Source organism: Trachymyrmex septentrionalis, unplaced genomic scaffold, assembly GCF_001594115.1.
Source record: "Trachymyrmex septentrionalis isolate Tsep2-gDNA-1 unplaced genomic scaffold, Tsep1.0 scaffold16, whole genome shotgun sequence".
NCBI classification, from domain to species: Eukaryota; Metazoa; Arthropoda; class Insecta; order Hymenoptera; family Formicidae; genus Trachymyrmex; species Trachymyrmex septentrionalis.
This window is the reverse complement of record NW_017304758.1, coordinates 2,834,266-2,840,179: the sequence shown is the minus strand read 5'-3', so window position 1 is coordinate 2,840,179 and position 5,914 is coordinate 2,834,266.

Genomic DNA, 5,914 nt, shown 5'->3' with positions numbered 1-5,914 from the left:
TATTATTAAAAACATAATAACAAATGCAATTATATATTATTATTATATTTGGTATAATAATAAATAATTTATTATTTAATATAATAATAATAAATATATCTACATATTATTATCTACTTATAATTATTATATATAAGTTATTATTTTGTCTATAATAGAATCTTTTCTCTCTATTTTTCAACTCAAATTATTAACACTTCTACCTGACCGAATCTCTACCCGTATTCCAATCCATATTCCTTCTTGCCCATATTTTTTCGTTTATCTATTTACCTACCTATCCTATTTCAACTTAATAAAAAAAAATCTTCAATTAAAATCGCGACGCGATATGGGATTTACTAAAGAAATCGATTTTTTGATCATTTCAGCAAAATATCTAAAATCTACTCGAGCGATAAATCTAAGAATCAGAGTTTCAAATATACGTGCGCGATTAGAATGTAAATTGGATCTTTCCAGTCTCGTACATTTATGAAAAAATAGAGGAAAATATAGATGAAATCACAAACAAATAAATAACAATTTTGTACATTATCTTACTCCACGTGATCAAAATTGACCACTTACCTTATTCCCTTCGTCATATTTCTTCTTCTTTCTTCAGGCCAGATTGGACTTACCTTTCGTCACATTTGACCATAGACTAATCGCATTTCAATTAAAAATCGATAAGACAAGGATACCTCCTTGCTGTTGAATTATTATTATCGACGACAGACAATATTACGTTTGAATTCGTGTGTAGTAAATGCGCGAGAAGATCGTACCGAAAAATTTTAACTAATGAAAAATTATTTAAAGAGAATATTGATAATAACCGTAAAAATTGTAACAAAACTGAAGATATGTTCACAAATTTCATTACTTGCGTGAAAATTTTAATCGAATATTTCTCTTCGACATGCGTTGTTTACTCTAGGAATTTTATTTAAGTTTGAAAAGACTTTACTTGTCATATTATATGTATATTAATGCCATTTTAAACAAAAAAATTTTACATATTCCGCGAAAAATTGAAATTTATAATAGTAAAATTTTAATGATAAAAAATCGGTAAATAATAAAGTAAATTAGAAAATTTGTTGATGCAACAGTGAAGATATAATGCATGTTTATATGATAAGCATCTTCAAAGCAAAATAAAATACACAAAACAAAATAAATGACATAAGATCCGAAAGAACTAAACATACAGTATCTAATAATACAATATTATAATTATCATACTACGAATAACGTAAAGAAATAATTATAAGATTACCGATATAGATATGTTCTATTATTTTTCATTTAATATTCAGATTACTTTTAATATAATATTTGATATAAATTAACTTGTAAAATAAGTTACATATAAAATCATAATTATGAATAAGAGAGAACTATTGAATGAAACCGGTGAATCAAAATGTTATTTATATTTCCAGCTTTTTTATTATTAAAATATATATTCTAGAATATGATGGCTCGAAGTTATACATAAAATAAGAAGAAATGAGTCACAATCACAGTATATCATTATACTTATATATTAATGTCCAATATTCAAACATACATATTATTTATTGTGTGTAGTCTACAGCTACATATAACATATTAAATTTTAAGTAATTGATACAAATCACAAACAAAAGACGTTAATAAAATTATTGATAGAATAACGGAAATTTAGAAAGAGTAATTTGATTACCAAATCGCTTTTTAAATCTCTTTAAAAGTAATTATCAAAACACGAAAAAATAAGAAATGATTGATGTGAACACACACACACAAACAAGCGAATTACCACTTCCGATTCATAACAGTGACCAAGGCAAATATTGATGATATTTTTGTGACATAAAATTCTATTTTACATAACTCCTATTTTTTTCTCATAAATCATTTCCTAACTAATAATTCAACTTTAAAAATGTTAATAGTCATCAATCGATATTGAAATTATTGATATACGGAATTCGGATTTCATGGATGAAATTCGGATTTAATGCATGCAACAAGGACCCTTCATTTTCAATGAAGCGATAAAAATTGCATGTCACAATAAAAATCGAGAATAACTACGAGACTCCAATATTCTCCTCAAATTTTTCTTTCATCAATATATTATTAGATATATCAGCAAAAGTAACCTTAAAAATTTAAATTCACATAAAAAATATTATATTGAATTAATTAATTTCTCTTCCACATGATATATTTAAATACTTCACACATGCATTTACAAAAATGCTACTCTATTTATTCCATAATTGCGTGTTCATACACATAAGATATATAAATTATACTAAATCTTCATTTTACATTTATCCACAATCTTTGCTTTAGACTTCCGCGATTCGTGATTAAGAGATTTCTCATGACATTCCATCTACTAAGTGAGGGAGGGAGGGGGAGGGGGGGTTCCCTTGATCATCCTTCTGCAGAAACTCTTTTCTTCGCTTTCGTCAAATTCTCTTTATAAATAAATTTTCTAAGCGCCGCGAATCACTATATATCTTTGTGGCAAATCCTTCATAAAAAATGCAAAAGACAGTGCAAATTGCACGATACGCAAAATAGCTGATAATTTGTTACGATCGACGCGGCGGATGCGGGACCGACAGTGAGATCGTTGCGAATACGACCGGCTTCTCGTATCACGTTTAACGCGCGTCTAACGTCGACGAGGCTTTCATAACCACAATACTGAGAATCCACAATAATGTGTCACAACAAGTGCATAAATCACATGGCTGGTAGACGCGACGCGAGGCAATCCACTTTCTGGGGCGCTATTGCCCGCATCCCTCGTGCAAAAATTGTGGTTAATTCGGCTTATCGGCTTCCTAGACGTTAGTCTTACGAGACAAGCTCGACAGACCGGTAAACGTGGCGAGAATTGGGCACGTATTGCAACGATCTTACTACCCGGACCGCATCCCGAATTTATACAAATTTCGAGTAAGATCCGGAAATGTTTCTGAAGAAACGCACCGTTTATTGCACGTGCCATGAGGAGGCTGTAACAAAAACGTTAAATGACACAAAAAAAATTAAAGAAAATTTACGAAAAAAATAAGATATTGAGGGAGACGAGATGGAAGAGCTACTATAGAAGGGAGGTTAATATAAAGGAACGAAGGATAAATTAAAAATAGTCCTTTAAAATTGGTCGAAATACAAGTACGCTAATATTTTTTTTTTTTTTTTTTAACGTTATTCTTCCTCCTTTTTCCCAACGCGTCAGAACTCTACCCCTGATATTTCTTCTACATTCTTTCCCTTTAATTTTCTCTCTACAATAAAGTCCACGCATCGCAGACCTCAATCTCTCTTCACAAAAATCTTAATGTTTCGAGAATCGTTTTATACCTTGGTTGCTGCATCCCCATGGCACATCTAAGAAACGATGCGGTTTGCGCGAAGTGATGATTTGCTACGTTCGACGCGGCGGATGCGGGACCGACAGTGAGATCGTTGCGAATACGACCGGCTTCTCGTATCACGTTTAACGCGCGTCTAACGTCGACGAGGCTTTCATAACCACAATACTGAGAATCCACAATAATGTGTCACAACAAGTGCATAAATCACATGGCTGGTAGACGCGACGCGAGGCAATCCACTTTCTGGGGCGCTATTGCCCGCATCCCTCGTGCAAAAATTGTGGTTAATTCGGCTTATCGGCTTCCTAGACGTTAGTCTTACGAGACAAGCTCGACAGACCGGTAAACGTGGCGAGAATTGGGCACGTATTGCAACGATCTTACTACCCGGACCGTATCCCGAATTTACACAAATTTCGAGTAAGACCCGGAAATGTTTCTGAAGAAACGCACCGTTTATTGCACGTGCCATGAGAAAGCTGCAACCGAAACGTTAAGTGATACACGAAAAGTTAATGAAAATTTATAAAAGGAATAAGGTGTTGATAATGCCGAGACACTTAGAGAAATGGTCTGGTTGAATTAAATAGTAATTCTGGTGGTAAATGAACGAATCAGAATATTCTGGTTAAATCTATTGGAATTGTAGTTCAGATAACTAGAATTCTAATTAATATAGTTGTTTTAAAAATATGAATATATTTGACCAGAAATATTGTATCGTAACAGAATTCTAGTTATCTCAATTAGAATTCTAATAATATTAACCAGAAAATTTTAATTCGTTTATTTTCAACCAGAAATTTTTGTCAGTGTATTACAGAAGGTAATTTTAAGCGGAACGTGTGATAAAAAAAGGGAGAAAAAAACAGTTTTTGAAGAAGTCCGTCAATTGACTCTTTGGTGAATTAGAATTGCTTTTTGTAATTTAAAATTAAATAAATATTTTATTATTCAAAAATTTTAAGTTAAATTGTATGTAGGCTATAAGTAAAAGCTGAATGTTAATTGCTAAAGTGATTTTTAATATTAAAAACGTAGATAAGAATATAACATACAAAGGTTTCAACCTTCATTAGATCAATCTCATTATAACAAATATAGTTAATAATAAAAAAGTTCGCAACGCCAAGTCGGTTAACAATAAAATTCAAATAATATAAAAAGAATTACAAAATAGTCCGAAACTTTGTAACTCTTTTTGTATTATTTGAATTTTTTTGTTAACCGACTTGACGTTGTGAACTTTTTTGTTTTGAACTGACTAATAAAGGTTTAAAACGTTTATCTATGTTATATTCTTATCCATGTTTTAAATACTAAATATCATTGTAGCAATTGACATCCATCTTTTACTGGTAGCCTATATACAATTTAATTTTTTATATTTAATTTTGATTAATTTGTCGTTTCTCAATTTCGTCTTGAACGCATATTAAATATGACATTAAAATATATTGATTTTAAACTAATTAATGGTAATAAATTTTTATTGCAATTAATGTATCTATTTTTTATATTTTTATCTTTGTCACACTGTATACTGTTGTTTGTGACTTTGCAAATCAAAAAATGTATTTCTTTATGTCATTTAACGTAATCGTATAACAATTATTTACATTTATATTAAAAAAATCTCTGTATTATCGCGACACCGATCATTTTGCATACACGTTATTAAAATAGATTTTTGTTTTCTATTTGATGTTTGAAAAATATCTTCAACTCGATATAATTATTAAGTTATTTCTAACACTGAGTATGTTTTATTTAAAAAAAAATTGTTAACGATATAATTCATAATTTTGCAATTTATATTAATTTTACAATATAAATATCATAAATTATGCCTGGAATTCTTATGTTTGCACAACGTTTATGTGAAATGAAAATAATTGTAATAAAAATAATGGAAATAAAAGATACAACGAATAAGAAATAGCAAAATTGAATCATCATAGACCCAGTACATAATAACTGTATTTATAGCGACTATATAATTTTATGTTTTATCGGTGGGAATCTTTGTACTAATCGCGCTAATAATATTTTTATCATATTGATACTCCATTATTACTTTAAATTATACACTTTTTGTCTTATTATTTTGACATACTAAAGATGCCCCCCTTTTGGCCGAAACGTCTATAATTTATTATCTGTATGTATATATGTATATTTAAATATAATTACCCGGTAAAAACTAACAAATTTTTCATACATGAATATACATAAACATATATAAACACGCATAAATGTTCATAAACATGTATAATTATATATAAAATATATCCATACATGTCAATACATCCTTCTTTCTTTTGTAAAATTATTTTTTAGTATAATAAAAATAATAATAGTAATGTGAAAATATAAAAAATAATTAAAGGAATCATTTTTGCATTGTTTGTTTTAGTAAAAAATAAGTTTGGAAAAATATCAAAAAAATTATATCAAATATACATAAATATGCTTATAAATAATTTATGTATAAATTAATATATTAATTAATAATTTATGTATAATTTTATATATAATTATAC